The sequence below is a fragment of the Pseudorasbora parva genome, chromosome 14 (assembly GCF_024679245.1).
Source record: "Pseudorasbora parva isolate DD20220531a chromosome 14, ASM2467924v1, whole genome shotgun sequence".
Taxonomy (NCBI): Eukaryota; Metazoa; Chordata; class Actinopteri; order Cypriniformes; family Gobionidae; genus Pseudorasbora; species Pseudorasbora parva.
Window position 1 is genome coordinate 37,328,482 of NC_090185.1, and position 23,017 is coordinate 37,351,498.

Here is a 23,017-nt window from a genome sequence, read left to right on the forward strand (position 1 = left end):
ATTTTCCGATCGCCTAATGCTGAAGGATGGAGCAGTCCCAACGTTAGAACCGCAGGCGGTGAGTGAGACTGCTTCAAATGTCTGTGTTTTTGCCTATGCTCATCAAGTAGCCCAAACATGATCACGTATAGTTAATTGATCAATGGAGCATGCGATGTGTAGTGCGTGTACATTTGTTTAGCTGGCCACTATATGTGTAACTTTATGTTTGTGTATTGTAAAAGCACTCCAAACAACAATACACAAAGAGGGGGGAAATATGTTGAACTAAATAAGCACGCTTCTTCATTCAAATGCGCTACTATTCCGTGTCTTTCTATGTAAACACTAACTAATCCTGCTGTGCAAAACCGGTCCGCTTACTAACGTTACAATTGTCTACACAAACCACGCGTTCAAACACACAAACACACGTGCACAACTGCACTTCCCACATGTACACCTTCAAAGACAAAAATACGACGATATAATTCAAGTATAAATATGTAAATAACACAAGCCGCTAAGCATATTATATAGTTAGTGTATAACTTGTACCACATAGAGACGTCCTGCTCTAGTCGTTTTTGCTGCTGCTCCTGTTCAACTGCAGCCTCTGGGTCTGATTCCGGATCATAGATGTATGGCTGTATCTGATTAAAAGCCATATTTTTATTTTGAATAAAGTTTTTTTCCCGCTGTTAGGGATGACACAGCTTTACGACGCACTCGACTCAACACAATAGCAGCGCGCTGCTGCACACGTCATTATTTAGCTCCGCTCACACGACACGCCCCCACCCGCTCTGCTTTTTTCGGAAAGACTCGGAACAGCGCATCTTTCTTATATAATTATTTAAAAAATAAAGACTTTTCGGAGATATGCAGGATGCAATGCTACTCTGTAGGTACTCAAGATTGACATGACACTGACTGAAACTGAGTGTTTCACCCCCCCTTTAATTAGTTGTTTATGGAACTGTCATATGAAATCAGTGTCATTTTCAGTCGTGATGGTATTCAGGGAAACGCTCTAGTGTTGTGATTTCTCCTCGAGAGGCTGCACGAGTGTGAACAGCGCGACCTCATTATCGTCAGTTCATTATATATTATCCACAATCGATCGCCACTTACACTAAATAAATGCACAAACATTCTTGCATTTTGGTGATTCGCTAGTTATTTTTTGTTTTAATCAGGCTCTTGTCCGTCAGTCAAGTTAAATTCTCTTTCACTTGTCCCTTCAAAACACCCACGTCCCGGACAAGCGTTAATGTCGAGCCCTGCTTTGTATTCGTCGTAAAGATCTTTGTGGTGCCGTTTTAAGTGATCAGACAAATTGGTGGTGTTTTCTTGTTTTGTGGCCACAAGACACTCCATGCAAAGTACCTCTTTTTGTTCAACATCCTCCTTTATGTAGCCAAAATAGTCCCAAAAAGATGATTTCTGGTACGATGCTACGAACCTTTTTTTTTTACCTCTTCAGATCCTCTTCGGTGCGCATTTTAGCAGTGAATGTTTGGCCGTGAGCGGTAAGCAGCGGCACAGCGAACCGATCACTGTGCAGGCATGAGGAACGTGCGTGTCACTCCAGCAGCAAACTCGTGTTTACTGTGTGCTTCCTTAATACACCATGGGCTACTACCATAGACCATAAAAAAATACTACTACCCTTCACATCGCATGTTTCGGCGATGTGACTATCGCACACGCGCACATCGCGATGTCGATGTTAAAACAGAATATCGTTCAGCCCTAGTTTGCGGGCAGTCATCCGTGAGGGGCTGCCCGCGGTTTTACTTTCGTTTTGTTTATTTATTTTGAATAAAAGTTGTTGAACGTTCGCCGGTTCCCGCCTCCTTCCTTCCATCTACGAAAAAGTGTTAAATAAACAAATTAGCAGTGGCTATTTAACAACAGAAAGTGCAGTCCATTTCATGATTGAATGACTGTTTGTTTTATATTTAACACAGTAGCCCCGATCACACAATGCGTTTTTGCAGCGAGACGCCTTTTTTGAATGGATTTCGGTTGGCAGAGAGCGTTATGCGCGTTGCTTATGCGCCCTGGGCGCCTCGCGTTTTTGAAGGAGCGCTCAGAGCGCATGAAGTTGATAAAAAGTCAACTCTGAGCGGAAAAGCCCCAACATCATCGCGCTTATGTTCTGTTGTCCAATCGAATTAATGAAGAGGCGGGCCTTCCGTTGTGTTGACAGTTACATTGATTTGACTGACAGTACAGGTGATTCGGGGGTTGCCTAGAAACATTAAAGCGCACTGCTCATTTTTGAATGAGAAAACGCAGACCAAAAAAGGGAGTGCAGTGCGCCTCGCGTTTTCGAACCTGAAAAACGCGCTCTGTGTGATCGGACCCTAAAGCTGTTTTCTATAAAGCAGTCTATTGTATAAAGTGCTATTTCAAGTAACGTTATTGAGCTGCAGAGCTGGTGCATCCATATCCACATCGCTATTATCTTTCGTTCTCCTGCCACCGCTGTCAGTTTTGGAGTGTGTTTATTTTGTTACTGAGAGGAAAGCGTGCAGTACATTCTATCGAAACACTTCTCAGCAGCGCGGGTGACGTCAGGATGTTAGAAGCGAGCTCTCGGTTTCAATGTGTTTCCCGAGTATTAGATTATAACTTGGCCTATTTTGCAAACAAAATGTTTCTTGTCAATTTCCTTAGTGGCTTCTTTATAGCTGAAGCCAACATGAGTCCACACTTCAGCTCTTGGATGTAAATAAATAAATATACAAATATCGATACAGTATCGCCAAACATAATATCGCGATATTCACGTGTATCAATATTTTCTTACACCCCTAGTTAGTGTTAGTGTGTGACCGGTCTGAATTTCGCGCGGGATTGCACAAATTAATTCTACTAATCCCCGCAGATTTCGTGCTCACATCTGAAGCGCACACACACATAGCCTACCGTAATAAAGCCGCCTCTGACATGATACAAGTGCAAACATTTGCTTCTTTTTCCAGCTTATTATTGGTCAAATACACTCAAAGAATTATCAGTGCACATCTGGAAGAGTATTAACGTAAACACAGTCGCAAACAGTTCAGGAAGAACGAGTAACAGGAACAGTGTTTAGGATCCATGCGTCTGTTAGTCTTAAAGGGACCGCAGTCATTTGCTATTCAAACTACAAAAAGACAAACGATCAACTGCTCTTGACTGATCAACTTGTGTACCTTTAATAGTTTCATCTGTACGCTATTGAATTTTTTACAAAGAACATTATCCAATGTTGTTTTAAATGTAATTACTATGCATTTTTTTATTCAGTTTCTTATCTGAATGTTAGACTTACCTGAAAAAATAAAGCAGTCTATTTAATTTGTATCTTCTATTCTATTGCATTTATTTGTGCTATTGTTTCTAATGTGTTTATTTGTTCTTATTTTATTACTGTTTACTCGTCTTTTTAAATTCAATTTACCATTCGAAATCAAGCTTTCTTGTGCTGTGTGTAAGCTATTGCAACACAATTACCCCATTGTAAAAAATACATTGAGATAGCAAAAATTTGTGAGAATTTTAATTGTAATTGATCAATTGATCAATAATTGTTCAAATCAAAACGATGCCCAACCCTAAGGAACATGCTGGCCACATGAATTTTTAGTCAAAAAGAACAATGAATAACAAGTTCAGTTGTCATATTAAGCATCTTATCTTTTTTTTTTTTATACTGTGGTATCGATTTAGTATCGATATATCGATATTTTAGTCTGGTATCGTATCGAAGTCAAAATTTTGGTATCGTGACAACACTACCTGCTGCAAATGCGACCGTGTTCCCCGCTGTCCCAAACACGTGCATATAACATGTTGTAAGTATAGTTCACATGATAAATGTAACATTAAAGTTACGATAAGCTTCTAGATTTAATAATTTGAATAGGCCTTTGCTTGGGCAAAAAGCTGCTCACGCTGAATTAAAGCGACGTGCTTTCCGATCAAAATTGACATGATTACATGAAAAATTTTATGCCAATGTGTTGGACAGTGCAAGCAGGAGACACAGCCAGTAAGGAAACAACTTCTATATGACATAACTTTTTTCAAATACTGTATCTTGTGGCTAATAAAACTATGTGTTAACAATTAAAAGAAAAAACAACAAGAACCGTACAGAACCTAAAACCGTGACCCTAAAACCACGATACAAACCGAACCGTATATCGCATGTCGCGATAGTTAAAAATAAAATTTAAAAAAATAAAATGAGCTACATTTTTCCGGCCACGATAATTCCCATTTGCATGTTTGTTTTCCTCGTCTCTCTCACTGACTGCGCACGGCTCGTCTGTTTGGGGAGATGTTTAAACTCGACACGCAGACCGGGTGATGAGCCTCAAGCTCGGCCAGATTCGGCTGGAGCTCGTTCTTCTTCGTTTGCGGAGCGGCGCGCAGTTACAAAATTTGACGTGCACACCGCCATGCGAAATGGGCTCACGCACTCCGCATTGACGTTATTTGTGCCGCGCTCTTGTGGATGTGTCGAGTATAAACAAGGTAGGGCTGGGCGATAATTCGATTTTATGAATTAATTCGAGTTTTTAGTTTACAACGATTTTTGTGAATGAAAATCGGTTTTCTCTTTAAAATCCGCCGACGCTCCCCTCTGGGCTCCCGTAATGGCTCAGCACTCCCCGCGCGCGTTTGCCACAGAGGTACACAAACAACAAGGATAGCGTCAACATTCAGTTTTTCACAGAACAATTAACAATACCCGCTGCAAAGTGTTTTTGAAGTCTGAACGGAACCGCGCTAGGCGCTATAGCCTACTCATTTAAAGCTGCGCTGACACGAACGCAGCGCGAGCTCACACACGGGCCAATCTCGTGACAGACACGATACACAGCGCTGGTGATCCAGTGAGAGACCGTTTAAATCAACACACCATCGCTACTGTGATCTAGTGGAACCGGTCGGCGCACAATTCTGTTATAAACCACAGATATCAGATCTAACAGAGCTGAGCGAAGGTCAGGGGTTTCAGTCACAAATCACCAACATTCACCATGATTTACTGTAGTAAAACCACATGGATTTAATGTTGTTGTTGTCATTATTTATCTCAGGATTCGTACAACCTTTTGAGATTAAAATTCAAGCACTTTCCAATGGTTTTCAAGAGCTTCACACTTATTTCCAGCACTTCAAAGCTCTAAATATCCGATTGTAATGTTATTTTTAAAGGGGTACTTCAGCGCTGGGAAGATAAATCTGTATTTAAACTGGGTCATCAATGCAGTAGAAATGTGAAATTATTTTTGAATTTGGTGTCTTCTAGACTGAGAAAAGACAGAAAATTTATTTTTGTCCCATGGGGATGAAAGACTACAATTCCCAGAATGCTTCGCTGCCCTGTGAGGCCATTCCCAACACCACCAACTTCATTACTGTGACTGAGTTAGAGAAGACACTACAATTAAAAACTGAACGTGTCTGTTCAATATAATGAGTGAGTCACCGCGCGAGTGTCACAGCCCTGAGCACTAACTGCACGAGTGATGAGAGCTGAGGTAATCGCGACTACATTCGCGGCATACATTCACAACGCCAGTTCAGTCTGGCACGCGTTTCAGTTCATGCCTTTGCAAGCTTAACTTTCATAGAAATGAATTTGAGAAGTTAAAAGACTTACATTGCTCACCATAGCTCCGTTTAAATGATCCTGTCTGCAAGCTGAGCTCTCCCTGCCAGCTGAGTGTTATCTCCCATCCCCCAATGCCGGATTCAAAACATGCGGAAATGGCTCCCTCTGCTGGCTGTAGTCTTTAGCCTTTGGGCAAACATTCCTCCTATGATGCAAAAATCGTCATTTTGCATCATAGGAGGAATTTTTCCAGAAATAAAATGCATAAATCTCTCGTCTCAGGGAGATATGAGGGGGGAAAGCACAATAATTTGAATATTCTCCAGGGTTTCTACTGATACAAAGCCATATGCTAATCGTTGAAGTAACCCTTTAATGTGATGGTTTGTAAAACTAAAAGTTTAAAGGGGTCTTGTGAAAGAAATAGTGGAATGTTTTTTTTTAGTTTATTTTTTTTAAATGTGTAATCCATTTTGTAGCATTTTTATTTTAAAAAAGATATGAAATGCCCACCACTATAACCAGCAGAAGAGCACGTATTGATTTATTAGCGATTTCCACTCCCTAATGTATGGAGAAAAGTACGAAGTCACAGTCTCAGGAAAAACTAAACTTTTCTTCAAATTGTGACTAAATTACAGTAAAGTAAAGAGCTCCTTTAATAATCACTGAAGCTGTCGATCAGTTCAGTGTGAGACTATTGAAGAACAATGCTAATCTATATTTAATAAGATTTTTTTAAATTTTCCCTATACTTTTTTTGCACATTACTGTTGTTAATAAAAGTTAATTTTATCTGCATATCAATTCATAAACCTTTGATATGTATACTGTATATTGCAAAAGATATGGTGGCCATTTATACTGTGGAATAGTTGGGGATTATTCACATGCTGAAAGTTTTGCACCCCAGGTAGGCACTTCTACCAAGCCGCAAATATTTAATTTTACCTAAACAAAATAAAGTTAAAACTTGTTTTGAACAATTTCTTTGTCATCTGCAGACTGATTTTAAGTAGGAGGGGAAAAAAATCGTTTTAAATCGTAAATCAAATTTTTGGTGAAAAAAATCGGGGATTTTTTTGGGGGGCCATATCGCCCAGCCCTAAAACAAGGCTTAAAGCTACACTGAAGTTGGCAGCTTGATAAATGCAAAATCTTTCTTCAGTTCAATCTTTGTGTGCTAAAAGGCACACAAGTTCCTGTAGAGAGAGCAATACACATTGGCCCTCATTTATCAAAAGTGCGTACACCAAATTTCCAGCGTACACCTTGCGTACACCCAAACCCACGGTGACTTTGAGATTTATCAATATGGACGTTGGCGTACGGTGTGCTCAAATCCTACGCCAGCTCAGGAGGTGGTGTACGCACGTTTGAGTTAGTGGGAAAATGCGCAGAAAAACAATTCCTAACACCACAAAACGCACTGACAAGATATGCTATATGACCCACTGTTAAAAACCACAACAACAACATTCAGTGTTTATTTTTGTGCAACATGAACGTCAATGTTTAATTTGTGTGACTTTACCAAAGCGTTTGATCTGTAGGCTTATGTATTCCTCCAGTCGCGAGCCTGTGCGCTTTATCTGACGGTTCAGGCCCGCCTGGCCCGGCAGCTGCGCACGGGACTAAAATAAATCAGACTGACAAAATAATAAAAATGAACTTCTTTTAAATAATAATAAAATCAATAAAAACGACATTATTCTTCTAAATAACAAGCGTCATTAAGAATAATAATCATAATAATAAGAAGAATCTTACAAATTGTCATGTAATTATTAATGTGAATGAATCTTACTCCACATCACATCATCATCACTATTGTACACCGCAATACATGTGCTGTGATTAGGGCTGGGCGATATGGCCCAAAAAAATTATCACGATATAATTTAGCATATCAGTCGATATCGATAAATATCACGATAAATGTAAAATGTTTATTTCTTTAAAGTTTAAAGGCATATTTTTGCTCCTGAGTGAAATATGTAGAAAACAGACAGTTAGCTGTGGTTTTAAACTATCCTTTATTGTCAAAACATGACAAACACTTCTCAAACAAGTGAACAATTTATTTAAACTGAGGTAGATTTATTTATTAAAATCTTAACTGTGGCCAGCATTTTTTTACTCAACACTTTATATCAATAATATATCATTATACAGGGCTTGAAATTAAGCATGTTCATGTGCTTGTCCTTCGAACAAGTAAATCGTTCAAGCTTGTCCAAGTAAAAAATTAGCTTGTCCGGAAAAGTGTGTGTGTGTGTGTGTGTGTTGTAAATATAATTTATTCTAAAGCAATATTCTCACCAGTGTTCAATCAGCTTTGACGTATTTAAATCTGCATCATTTGAAATTTGTGATATTTTCACCTTTTATAAAGGGCATTTTCCCTTAATCTTATTAAATATAGGCTAAGCTTCATGTTTCATTTTATATTTGTAATTTTGATCAATACATTTAATTAAAATAAAACACTATAAGGGCTGTTACCAATCAAATTAAATAATTTACACTGAAAAATTAAAACAGCATTAAATAATGTTTTGAGATTTGTAGTTTTGAATAGACAAATAAGACATGTTGGAAAGTATGTTTAAAGATCAAATTAAACCACCTGTAGGTGGCAGCAGGTGGCCGTCTTAATGAGCGAGTCATTGAGTCGTTCATTCAAACGATTCATTCAAACAATGAATCGTTCATTTACACACGTTGTTGTGAGACGCGTTGCGGTTCTTCTGTGAACGATTTTCGCAGCTTAAATAGAACAAAAACACTCAATATTGCATCATATATATTTAATTGTGTAAGTAAAACACTAAAAACGCAAACGGGCAAAAAAAAGCGTTTTAAGAAACATTTTGAGGCCCCTTCTCTTGCCTCACAGTGGATTGGTCCACCGTGCATCTCACCGACACACACACACAAACACACCTCACTGACAGTGGGCTGGTCGGGAGAGAGAAAAGTTCAGTATTTGTGGATCTCCAGTAAGGGCTGTCTAGTCTATTTTATTAATTTTAAACACCAGATGACATTATTTCTCTTTTGATACAGGCGATGCGGAGTCACATCACCAAAGACAAACAATTATGATAGCGATGTACAAGTCCGATGTTTAAGTGATTATAGTTTGGTAACGTTAGCCTGTTGTAAATAAATCATCCACTACAGCTAACAAGGTAATAAGCCGGTGTGTGAATGTAGTTAATGTAGATTCACCGCTGTGTTGGGCTGCATGTTATATGGAAGGACTTTGAAGAAACACGATAATTTAGTAATTAAATTCCGTGTGGTGAACGTGAACCTATGATAAGCAGTCCACGCACGTCGCTCTGTTATATGTCGGATGGGATCGCTAAAATATCTCCAAACCAGGGCCGGCTCTAGCTCTTTGGTTGCCCTAGGCGAGATGGAGTTTTGCGCCCCCCCACCCCTCTCCACTCACTTTTATCGTCTCTAATTCAGCACATGTCTGTTTTCCTAGGTCTACCCCTAACCGAGAAGCACTTATTATTAAACATGTTCGACGCTTTATTTCCACTTTTCAAACATTTTCTCACTTTTTATTGAAAAAAAATGCCTTTCCGATCTGATATGTGATGGGAAAAGGGAATAGAGCAAGTGTGGCAGAAGGTAGGATCGAACCTCTGATCGACCTGCATCAGATCTTGATGCCATGCGTCTTACCACTACACTACCGCCACTGTGATGATTTTGGTGAACACAGCTTATTTGTGTTTGATGTAAATAATATGGCATCTATCGTTAGGCGGCTCCAGTAAAAAAAAAAAAAAAAAACGAGGCCGTATTTATTTCCTTCTGACGCCCACGTAGAGAGCGTTTGTACTTTTCATAAATAACATGCATACGTTATCCATATTTATAACGAACTGGACTTTTGATATTTAAATGACATCCATGTAGGTTATTGTAGATTATTGTCAGTGAAGTTATGTTTGCAATACGTATAGTAATTATGAAGAAAACTAGCATGTGACAATAGCTTAGTGACAATATTAATAATATTTATAAAATAAATATTAGTTGATAAGATTGATACTAAGTAATTTTATTTTGTTTGACAACTTATTGGCTGAGATAAGAAGACTAACCTCTATATTGGGCTTTCTTTCGATTTTCTTCCTTTCTTTTTTTCTCTTTTTCCGTCCCTGTGCACCCGCGGGTTTAGACGGCTCATTTTTGATGAACGCGCAAGATGAGCACTTGCCTGACCTAAATCCTGAACTAATAATAAATAATCACCATCAATTCAATCTAATAATCAGGTTAATAAGTAATTAAAGGTGTGGCTGAGGGGGCGCCCCGTGATGATCATGTTTAATGAACATTATGTTGTATTTCGCTTGTTCCGATTCTTAATGGGAAGTAATGGGCGGCACTAGAGCGCGCTCGCGCCCCTAACACAAATGTCGCCCTAGGCAACCGCCTAGCTCGCCTATAGCAAACGCCGGCCCTGCTCCAAACCACTGAAGTTGAGCGAACTAACTTGTCAACGATATCTGTGTCCTCCGAGCTGGCCGTGAGCGCTGCATTTTCTTCACTATTGCTCATTTTTATCGCTCCACTTATCTCCGATCCTCCAAGCCTGTCAGCCATATGGTCAGCCACAGACTGTAAACATTACCGCGTGCAGCACGCAGACGCCCGTTCTGCAATACGCATGCGCAGCATTACGCATAGCGCGTAAGCATTATATCGAGAATTTATCGACCTGTTGTTATCGTTTTATCGAGGAAAATTATATCGTGATAATTATCGTTATCGATTTATCGCCCAGCCCTAGCTGTGATACGAAATTAAATGCTAATTGTTTCAAAACGTGCTGTAAAATAATGCATTGTGATGGTAATGTATCATCCAAACAGCTTTAAACTGCTGGAGTGCGCTTCTCAACCTCCACACTATTAAGAGTACTCGTAATTTGGGTCCATATTTTGTTTTTGTGAGCACCTTTAATCCCACTCTTTAAACTCCCAAATAAAACAATTTCGTTTTTTTTTTTCCACTTCCCTGGTGATGGTCTCAATGGGCGCGTCTCAATCATCTCACTAGTTCAGTTGTCAGGACACTGATCAGGGAGTCAGCCCGTTGACTTATGTCCTAATCAGTGCCCTGACTAGTGGACTAGTGAGATGATTGAGCGCGTCCGATCTCCACGTCGGAGAAGTTTCGCTTCTTTGCCGTCTTCTGTTTGTCAATGGTGTAAAATAAGGGCGTGGGGGAGGCGGAGACTTGAATCTATAGGGGCGTGTTATTCTAATGATGATCGTTTTCAGCCGCGGGATTTATCAAGGGCAAGTATTGCGTACACCAGGATTGCAGAGGTGTGCACAGCTTCATAAATCAGGCGGTGAGAGGAGTGTAAGCATAATCTTACGCCAACATATACACCAGTTTCTACGCAAGATTGATAAATGAGGGCCATTCTCCTTTTGCCAATAAATGAAAAGCATGTCATCAATGTCTTCACTCACGCTGTATCAGAATCTCACCTCACTTTCCTCAGAGATGGTCAAGTTCAGTTTGTGCACGATTACATGATAAAACTTTTTTAATTCTGTATCCTAAATTGTGGATAATTGTTGATGATTAAAAGAAAAAACAACAACAGCAACCGTACAGAACTGAACCGTGGGTTTTGTGAACAGTGCCACCCCTAATATGCACCTCATCTGTTGCACTTTTCAACCATTTTATTTATTGTTTTGGTTGTTTTGTTCATTTATTGTAGATATTTAAAATATTTTCTGTTTTCAGTGTTAAATAGTCTTTAGAAATAAAAGTTAATTGATCTTTGAAAAGGTGTACCTGGATTATTATGCCATTATCATTACTTTAGATGAAAATGGTCTCAGAACGACAATATTATCATTTATCGCAATAATTTCTAAATTAAATTAAAAGCAAACCGTGGGTTCTGTGAACCGTGCCACCCCTAATATGAACTAGTATAGTGCCCAGCACTAATTTAGTGAATATTGGATCTGCTTGGCACCAACCAACTCCAACCATCTCAGTTGCTAAAAAAATTTAAATAAAAAAAATGTTTTCTTAAATAAAATTAACAAACATATACATTATTATATTACATATTGAGAGGGAGAGAGTTAATATTCAGCACAAAAACATTATTTTAGCTGAAATATCTGCTGTTGGAAGCTAAATTGAGTTTTAAAAGTCAACATGTAATTCATGTATTTGATGAGAGTAGTGACTGTAAAGGGAAAACAGCGTGTAATGTACATCTAAGGTGTGTGTGTATGTGTTTGTGTGTTCCTGCAGAACAAACACACCCTTAGATAGTAAATCCATGTTTTTTTTATACCATTGGTTTAACACAAATACCAATTTGTGACTATGGTTAATTGGTGGTCACCATGGAACAACGTCTTATTTATGTATTAATGTATTCAGATAAATGAAAGGAAAAAAACAAAAACAAAACATTGTTTCTAATACATGCAAAGAAAACTGAAATTGATTTAACACACTGATGTTTGTTTTATCATGTACAACGTCACTGTCCTCTCTATAAAACAACTCAGATGGTCAGAGAGGGGCTTATTTTAGAGATTGTGAACGACTCTTCAGCCAGTGATGGGAGAAACGAATCATTTCAGACCTTTGAATCAGTTGAACCAATGCTTCGTAAAACGATTCACTGTTTGGAATCGCTGGAAACGCCACGCGCTGGTGACCCCTGCTGGTCAGAATGGTGTAAATGCAGCTCAAACATGCATTAAAAACACCTTCACAAACGAATTACAAATGTTATTTAAGGTGTCATCTATTATTAACGAATAGTCTAATACCAAATATGAAGTGCCAAAGTCACGTGTTGCTTTAATAAATTGTAGGGCTTGTCTTGTTTATTTTATGGAGAGCTTGGTCAATAAGAGAATAGCAACTTCATCACATACAAAGGTTTCATTGAATGTCTACAAATGTTTAAAACTGCCCCGAGATTTGGTTAAAACAAAACCACAGAAATCGCCCCGAGAAACCGTTGACTTTATGAGAAAGTGCTGTGACGTAATCCGACTTTGCATCACTCTTGCCCAGAGTTTTATTTAAACCAAACAAATTACTGGGTGGCTGCTGGCTTAAAATGAACCCCAAAAAATCATTTAAATGGTGAACATTTGTTAAGGAGCAATTTAATGTTTGTTTATTATTCATTAAACATATGAATAATGTTAAATTATTAAACATAGTAATGCATTTTCATTTCATACTTTGGATTCCCTGTAAACAAGCAATACTCTTTTTTTTTTTAAATAGCTGGGTTAAATTAAAAAACGACCCAGTTTTTAAATTAAACATTTAACCCAACCGCAGGGTTAAAACAACCCAATTGCTGGGATTGATCATTTTAAACCCAATTTGGGTCGTTTTTAACCCAGAATTTAAGAATATACGATTAAAATATTAGGGAAACATGAAACTGCTCGTGTGAGCAGTGTGATAATTTAGAGTCAAAATAATTATTATTGTCCGAGGTACAAGCAGGAAAGGATGATTCGGAAAGAAAGAAAAACAGATTTGAAATTAAGGGGAATTTAAGGGGGGAAATGCGGGGGGTGGCACTTATTAGAAGTTTAGTTATTAGAAAATGAGTCAAGAAAATTGTGTTTATAATTCTAGGAATAATGCATTATTATTATTCTGCCCCACTCTCCACTTCAGAAGGTGGCGGTAGTGCACACTAAAGCTGTCCGCCAACCGCGATGAAATCAGAAGTTAATAGCTTAGTTTGAAACCAAGGGGGTAATCTAGCACTCGGAAAGCCATAGGGCTTCCACCCATAGGGGCGGCCATTGCTAACCAAGCCATCACCTGCTGTTAGCATCCCATTGACTCCCATTCATTTTTGAGTCACTTTGACAGTGAATAACTTTACATCTGAGACGTTTAAAGACTCCTTGTATCTTACACTATCGCCCCGCAGAAGCTGTTTTTGTAAAAATAGGCTAACTATTAACCAACGCGACTGTCGCACAGTTGAGAAATTACTGTATAGACCTGAGGAGACGCTCGCAGGCAATCTTTTACTGTCTATGAGGCAGTCGGGGGACGTGGAGACATAAGGTGTTTCTCAATGTCAAGGATGCTTCCTTTGAAGGACTGATCCTTCCAAGTCACTTCCTTCAGAGGCGAGGCGAGGCTCCTCTTTAGCATTCGGAGAACACGTAAATGGAACAGGCTAGCAAGTGCACGTCATTACGTCAGTGAAAAGGTCCGTTGGCCATCAATAACGTTATGTGTAACGTTATTTGTATTTTTTTTTTTTTTAGAACAGTAGTAATTTGTACCGGCATTTAAACGTTAAACTTTACTTATATTTACTACAGTTATAACAAATGTTTGGTAGCGTAAATAAAAGCATTGTGGCAAGCAGGGAGGTGAGGGACCGTGAGAGCGGGCCGATGGAGTGATAATGAGCGCCAGCTGATCGCCACACCGGTCTCGGCTCACGGCAGTGACGGGAGTATAATTGGAGGAGCATTGAAGACAAGAGAGGACTAGGCCTGGACTTTATGTTATGGTTTGTTTATGTTTTATTATGTGTGTGTGCGGGCAGTCGCCTGTGTGGGGGCTATTATAAAGTTGTTGAATGTTTGCCGGTTCCCGCCTCCTTCCTTCCCATCAACAAACCCCGATTCAAGCATATTTGCCCCGTTCACGCTCCGAGTCCGACTCCGGGAACGTCTGATAGCAAAGCTGCGCGCATAGGATTGTGGGTGATTTGAGAACGCAAAGAGCGCGAAGGCTACTCATATGCATCCTTTCCTGTATATGACATTTTTCGAAGGACTCAGTCCTTGGTTGAAATTCCAAGGATCCTCGACATTAGAACAGTCCTTCGTCGGATGTCGATGACGTGGCATCCTTAGAATTCTGGCTTCCGAGGATCCTTCCTTGACATTGAAAAACGCCTATAAAGTCTGATATAGTCAAGGGAGAAGAATGGGGAGAAGCCCATAGTGAGCCAAAAGCAACTGGAGAAAATATTTAAACAACGTGATTCAGATTTCACTTTCCACAACTACTAGAAGACCTACAGCTGTCAGACAGGTTGCTCACGTCACATCTACGTCGTCAAGCCGGGTCTAAGCCTGCGCAGTTCGCTCAGCCATCAGGAAGTGAGTGCTCCTTTACCATAGTTGCCAGGGTCGCGGTTTTCCCGCACAATTGGGCTATTTTAAAAAAGGAGTTGCGGGAAAAATTACGGAGTCGCGGGTTGCGGTTTTTTGGGCTACAATTATAAAGTACTGTGGCCACGGAAAAATATAAATGAGTCAAAGAAAAATTCAAATGCAACGGTTTATTAGTGGGTATTGATCCCCAGGAACGAATTCACTTGGCACTAACAACCGCTGCACGTGAGTAGACGAGTCACTTGAGCGTTTCACAAATCAGGCATCATCCCGTCACATGAGTTATGCCTTTGGTGGTTGAAGCATCGGTTCGGTTGTCCGTGGATGAACAAGCAGCACTATAAAATGTCAGGTAAATGGAGAAAAACCATCACCACAGATGCTTTCTCTCTTTACTGCTGAGATCTATTCAGCACCACATGAGAAGGGTGGGGAAGAGAGCATATGTCTAAATGAAGACAGCCCTGAGATTGTAAACCGTACACACACACACACACAATTTTGGAAACGACTATTTTGATTGTTTTTGAAATAAGTATCTTCACCAAAGCTGCATTTATTTTATTAAAAATAAAAAAAGTAATGTTGACTGTAATATGAAATATTATTAAAATGTAAGTAACTATTTTCTATTTGAATATAGAAAAGTGTAATTTATCCTGTGATTTAAAGCTGTGTTTTCAGCATCATTACTCCAGTCTTCAGTGTCACATGATCCTTCAGAAATCCTTATAATATGATTATTTGCTCCTCAACAAACATATGATTATTATCAATGTTGAAAACACTTTTAGGATTATTTAACTAATAGAAAGTAAAAAACAAACAAACAGTATTTATCTGAAATAGAAAGCTTTTGTAACATTGTACTATCGGGGGGTAGGGGTGGGGAAACAAAGAGAGGAATACATTTATTCAGCAAGGATGCCTTAAAAATTAATTAAGTGAAGGTATAGACATTTACAAAGTTGAAAAAGCTTTATATTTCAGATAAATGCTGTTCTTTTGAACTTTCTATTAATTAAATAATCCTGAAAAAACTTTTCAACATTGATAATAATCATAAATGATTCTTGAGGAGCAAATAATCATATTACGATTTCTGAAGGATCATGTGACACTGAAGACTGGAATAATTCAGCTGAAAATTCAGCTTTGAATCACATTTTAGATTTGATCAAATAAATGCAGCCTTGGTGAGCAGAAGAGACTTCTTTAAAAACAATCAGTTTTCAAAACCAAAAGTTTCCAAACTTTTTTTTTAATATATATATATATATATATATATATATATATATATATATATATATATATATATATATATATATATATATATATATATATATATATATATATATATATTTGCAGGCCCTTTGTGGGAATCCAGTGGTTGTCTAATCTGATTGGACACTGGAAAATTGGGCTAGTTTTCATTCCATTTGGGCGGGTTTTGAGTTTGTCATAGGGCTAGAAATATTTCTGGGACCTGGCAACCCTGTCCTTTACTGACCTCACTTTCGGCCGTTGAAGTCAATGGGATAGCTCTGTCCATTTCTTTTACTGTCTATGTTTGAAATGTGAATCTAGAGACGAATGAGTCGCAATAGATTTAAAGCTTAGCGGAGCAAGTTTCACATTATCACACGCTTCAGTTCTGCGAGAAACACACAAAAAAACACTAAATCCGATAAACAAGCATCAGCAGGAACACACAGCAGCTCAATTTAATCTCTAAACCCAGGTGACGTTAAATCTATGCGTTAAATACGTAGCCAAGGCAACGACACAGAGTTGGACTAACTAATTACAGTAACACGAGTAATGTCGACAAAAGCATGTAAACAGGCATATAACGTTACATCTAACGTACACTATGTAAGTTAGTTAACACAACAAGATTCAGGTGCAAGTAGGTAACCCGGATGATCAATTACCGACATTAAATAACTTTTAGCATCATTTACGCTCCCCGGAAACGACACACTTCACAGGCCTACGTTAGTGGTATTAATGCAAAGGAGCACAATAAACATTAACATTATTAACAGATATCTCTGTGAAGAGTGTGAAACTCACGGTGGCGTAACCCTACAACAAACGCATAACATCTGAAGAAGCCACTTCACATAAAAAGCACAGAAATAAAGCCTCTTTCTTACCTTAATTCGGTTTATAAATTAACGGCGTCTGCTGATGTGCGCGCTCACACGTTTAGGGGGCGATGGCGGGAAACGGCGGCTCTAAATAAACTGGCATGTGCACGAGCCAATCAAGGCGCATGGTTACGATCCCCTCACGCGCTATTGAACAATGAGAGACGGGTGGAGCGCGAGGGAGCGGGACCTTCGTGGACCGGCAGGTGAAGCGGATCAAGGTGTGATGAGCGCACGTGCACGCGCTGAGCTCAGTCTCCCTGAGTGACTCTGCGGCGCATTGATACTTAGCATCTTTGCGGATAATCTTTCTTTCATTTATCCTCGAAACCGAGTGTTTTGAATGTTGTATTTTTTCATGTCATTACATTTGTTTTTACAGCATAAAAAAAACAAATGGACTTTTTTATTTTTTGAAAAATTATATTTAATTCATATATGACACAAACTAAATTTAATATTTGTATTAAATAAAATGGCATGTACAGGCAATAACAATGAGATATTTTTGTTTTTATTATTTACCAATCAATAATCAGTTTTCAGGATGATTCTCAACGATGTTATGACAGATATTACAGAATTAATTAAAATATTATTTTACTTTATGCAATATGTGGGTAAAATAGCCATAGTTGGCTTTCCCCTTCAATGCAATGTATCTGTACACAGTGGCGGCTCCAGACAATTTTGATTGGGGGGGGACAATGGGGGGTCCTGGTCATTTCAATGGGGGGTCTCATGAAAACCAACAAAAAATACAGCGGACACAGCTAATAACTGCATATTACGGCTACTAAACAAAAACAACACAACATATCAACTACTTTGTTTTAAATTTGCAGTTTGCAAACAATATGCTCAAACTTTAATTGCCATAGCCACACCCATGTCAGAGAAAACAAATTTTTTAGCTCCAAGCTATAGCTTTAGAGTATCAGTTCTTGCGGGTTTGTTGCAGCGCCTTGAACGCAACAAAGCAATGCGCAGCAACATTCATAGTGTGGCGCAGTAATTCTTGTTTATTTTTTATTTTTTTGGGCTGTCAATCGATTAAATATTTAATCGCAATTTAATCACACATTCTTATCAGTTCTAAATGTACCTTAAATGAACATGTTTCAAGTTTTTAATACTCTAATCAACATGGGTATGGAGAAAAATGCATGCTTTATGCAAATGTATGTTTATTATAAACCATACTCAGAGCATGAAGACTAGACACAAAGGTCACAGATGATTTTCAAAGAACTTGTTCATGTCTCTTAAACCAACAATTCAGAATAAGCAGTGATTTCTCTCATTTTAAAGGGGGGGTGAAATGCTGTTTCATGCATACTGATCTTTTTACACTGTTAAAGACTTGGAATCCCATACTAAACATAGACAAAGTTTCAAAAGTTAAGGTGGACGTTTGATGGGAGTATTTCTTTGTCAAAAATACTACTTCCGGTTAGTCATAAGTTTCGGCAAGTTTTTTGCGATCATGCGTCCCCTTTGACGTTAATGGGGGCGGAATTTCCTTGTATGGGCCTTACGGACAATTCTACCGGAAGCGCGTGAGAGAGAGAGAGAGAGAGAGAGAGAGAGAGAGAGAGAGAGAGAGAGAGAGAGAGCGAGAGCGAAAGCAACAGCCTACGCCCATCAAAGCGCTGGCTTGTAGGATGCTGGACAGGTGACAATTACACATAGCACATAATGTCACCAAAAAAGTGCGTTTTTGGTTGCCAGACCAAGACAGTCCTGCACAGATTCTCTAAAACCCCGCGTTAAGGCAACAGTGGATGGAATTTGCTTTTCCGGATCAGCAACTGAGTTGCGCGAATGTTTATATCTGTTCGCTGCATTTCGGTGCCGACTGTTTCATAAACAAGGCCCAGCTCGACGCCGGCTTTTCCCGATCGCCTAATGCTGAAGGATGGAGCAGTCCCAACGTTAGAAGGGTGAGTGAGACTGCTTCAAATGTCTGTGTTTTTTTTAGTCCGCTTACTGTCTACACAAACCACGCGTAAACACACACACACATGCACAACTGCACTTCCCACATGTACACCTTCAAAGACAAAAATACGACGATATAATTCAAGTATAAATATGTAAATAACACAAGCCGCTAAGCATATTATATAGTTAGTGTATAACTTGTCCCACATAGAGACGTCCTGCTCTAGTCGTTTTTGCTGCTGCTCCTGTTCAACTGCAGCCTCTGGGTCTGATTCCGGATCATAGATGTATGGCTGTATCTGATTAAAAGCCATATTTTTATTTTGAATAAAGTTTTTTTCCCGCTGTTAAGGACTCGACTCAACACACAGCGCGCTGCTGCACACGTCATTATTTAGCTCCGCTCACACGACACGCCCCCACCCGCTCGGCTTTTTTCGGAAAGACTCGGAACAGCGCATCTTTCTTATATAATTATTAAAAAAATAAAGACTTTTCGGAGATATGCAGGATGCAATGCTACTCTATAGGTACTCAAGATTGACATGACACTGACTGAAACTGAGTGTTTCACCCCCCCTTTAAGAATATAAATAAAGGGAGTTTTTACACTGGCAGTTTAATTCAGAACACGGCACAGTTCAAAAGCTGTAATGCGGACCTGTGAGCACACCATATTGCACAAGTAGGAATATAGTGTGGCCCCTTTAAGAGATGCGCGTTCCTGCCCACATGTCTATGTTCCTGCCGGTATTTTGTGTGTGTGCGCCGAGCTGTGCCGCAGTGAGAGAAACATGGACTCGGGAGCGCTCTTGTCCAGAAAAGTAACCTGCTGCATATTCGTTTTAGCCGATTGTAATGTATTTAGTTCAATAAAACACATGTACTGTAAGTAGTGATGATGGTGTTAATGATTTACCTCAGATATGAGCGAGAGTGAGCTTCAGTGCATCGCGCTCGGACTGCACTGCAGAGAATGTTTTTTGTGAAAAAACACTTTTCTTTCGACCTGCGGAGCCTAATAAAAGTTAAGCAGAAAATATGGTAGGCTAGCTTATGAAGGCAATAACTGCACTTGTTTCAGAGTAATGTTAATGGTAACCCTTTTCTTTCTCTATTAATTTTTGCTGCAGCATCCTTCGCGTCTATGGCTGATCTAAAATTCTCTAATACGGGCCACGGATCAAAAAGAAAATGCAATCGCAATGTTAATCGCGCCTTTATATGTTGATAATTAAATAAATATTTAATTATTATTGTTCTACGTAGTTTGAAGAGAAACCTTTTTAAATCTTTATCACGGATATATACATTTTTTTTTAATCAGGAAAAGGGTGGGTGGGGGGTCAAATGGGGGGTCAAGGCGTTTTTTAGGAGGGTGTTGAGACCATCCCAAGACCCCCCCCTGGCGCCGCCGCTGTCTGTACACTGGATCTAATGTGTTCGTGGAACGGCATGTGATGGAAAATAGAAGTGTAATAATGGGAGTAATAAAGTAGGCTAGTAAGCAACATTTTCATAATAACATCTAATATTTCATAGGAATATTGATTTTAATTTCTTTCTCTATTCACTTGTTGTCTCCCAGAATGCCTGGTAAACATGATTTAGGTCCTCCGGTGTCCTCTATTGAGGTCATGTATGAAATCAAGGCCCTGTTTTGTTAGAAACCCCATAACATTTTCCTGAGATGTTGATTTATGACAAATTATTTTACAATTAGTCATTTAAATGATTTAAATGATAATTACAAAATATGATCATATTTCCAAACAAGTGCTAAATTTGATCATTCGGTCGTATTTAAAGCCCAAGCAGAAGTTGTTGTTCTGGTGAAACCTCAAAACTCATGGTGTCTCAGAAAAGCCCTGAATGTGCTCTACAGGACATCCAGACTCAAAACTGTGACATGTATGGTGTCAGAGAAGTTCACTCAAATATAATATCCTCATATGTGGCACCCAAGAGGTTGTCAATGATAATGAATCATAATAATTAGCATATTTCATAAATAATAAATGTGTCAAGCTGATTGTGTTTGTATTAAATAGTCTCTATATGCGAATCGTCAAATATCAGGCAAGACAAGTTTATTTGTATAGCACATTTCATACACAATGGCAATTCAAAGTGCTTTACATATAAATTAATTAAAATAGTGATAACAAATACATAAGAAATAAGAATACCATGTGTAAGAATTAAAATAAAAACAAGGACAATTAATATACTTGTAAAGAGAAATTTAAAAAAATTCTAAATTTGTACAATATGCATTCTTTTATTTATTTGTTTCCTTTTTATTAATTACAGTCTGTGACTTTTATGAAGGCTTTGGCTATAGCAGAGAATTAATTTATTTTAATTAAGAATTAAACTGTAATTTATTTTTTTATTACAAAAATGTGACATTAAAAATGATCCGAGATCAAGTAAAATACATACCCCCGGTTTCACAGACTAGGCATAATCCTAGTCCCAGACTATATGCATATTTGAGCTGTTAACTGAAAGCAATCTGCATTTCACTGACAGACACTACATTGCCAAAAGTTTTGGGACTCCTGCCTTTACATGAACTTTAATGCCTTCCCATTCTTAATCCGTAGGGTTTAATATGGAGTTAATTCACCCTTTGCAGCTATAACAGCTTCAGCTCTTCTGGGAAGGCTTACAACAAGGTTTAGGAGTGTGTTTATGGGAGTTTTTGACATGGGGTCAGACACTGATGTTGGACGAGAAGGCCTGGCTCGCAGTCTCCGCTCTAATTCATCCCAAAGCTGTTCTATCGGGTTGAGCTCAGGACTCTGTGCAGGCCAGTCAAGTTCCTCCACACCAAACTCATCCATGTCTTTATGCACCGATGCTTCGTGCACTGGTGCACAGTCATGTTGGCGCAGGAAGGAGGCATCCCAAAACTGTTTCCAAAAAGTTGGGAGCATGTAATTGTCCAAAATGTCTTGGTATGCTGAAGCATTAAGAGATCCAAACCCTAAAAAGGGGCCAAGCCCTAAAAACAACCCCACACCATAGTCCTCCATCCACCAAACTTTACACGTGGCACTATGCAGTCAAGGAAGTACCGTTCTCCTGGCAAAAGCCAAACCCAGACTCGCCCATGTGATTGTCAGACTGAAGCGTGATTGGTCACTCAGAGAACACGTTTTACTGCTCTAGAGTCCAGTGGCGGCTGCTTTACTTCACTGCATCCCACGCTTTGCATTGCTCTTGGTGATGTAAGGCTCGGATGAGCTGCTTGGCCATTGAAACCCATTATAACACCACTAACGGTTGAGCTTGGAATATTTAGTAGTGAGGAAATTTCTTGAATTAATTTATTGCACAGCTGGCAACCTATCACTGGTGATGGCAATTTGCTTCATGTAGCTTCGAAGCTTTACGAATATTGTGTTTCGAATCATTTGGTTCAGAGCCCATATCAAACTGCCAAAGTCATGTGATTTCAGTTAACGAGGCTTCGTTATGTCATCACCATTTCGAAACACATCAAAATCACGTCACATCAAAAAATGGTTCACTGCTCATGATGTCTGTGAACCCATGAATCATGAGAAGTCACTGAGAACCATTGAACAAGTGGATTTTCCGTGATCTCTGATCAGTTTTATACATTTGTAGACATTTTAAATTTCAAAATATTCTGATCTAATATGATTTCTGACCTGTAAGGTGGCCAGAATAATAATCATACATGGTGTGTTAATAGGCCAGAGGAGAACTGGCACCCCGACTGAGTCTGGTTTCTCCCAAGGTTTATTTTTCTCCATCATGCCCTGATGGAGTTTGGGTTCCTTTGGTCGCCTTTGGCTTGGCTTGCTCTGTTGGGGACACTAAAATTATGATCAGTTATTCAACTAATTATACAAATAAATTTATGAATTAGGTTTTATTTAATTCTATTAACTATAATACTGATCTGCCAACGTTGTCGCTCTATGATAAATTAAAATAAGCTGATAACATCACTGTTTTCTCCAGAACGACTGTACAGCCAAATCTAATTTTGTTGCAATATTGTCCTGTTTGACACTGTGAAGCTGCTTTGACACAATCGTCATTGTAAAAGCGCTATATAAATAAAGTTGATTGATTGATTGATTGATTAC

At 38.9% G+C, this 23,017-nt stretch overlaps 1 protein-coding gene across 2 annotated transcripts in view; it reads right to left on the reverse strand.

Annotated features, from left to right (window-relative positions):
* elavl2 (ELAV like neuron-specific RNA binding protein 2) overlaps window positions 1-17,154 on the reverse strand; it is an 82,134-nt gene extending 64,980 nt beyond the window's left edge. The window contains exon 1 of one of the 2 annotated variants that reach the window (XM_067416346.1): window positions 16,953-17,154. The gene's annotated coding sequence lies outside the window, so the exon portion shown is untranslated. The remainder of the gene's footprint in view (window positions 1-16,952) is intronic. The other variant, XM_067416345.1, reaches the window with a different exon arrangement.
* Between the last annotated feature and the right edge of the window lie 5,863 nt (window positions 17,155-23,017).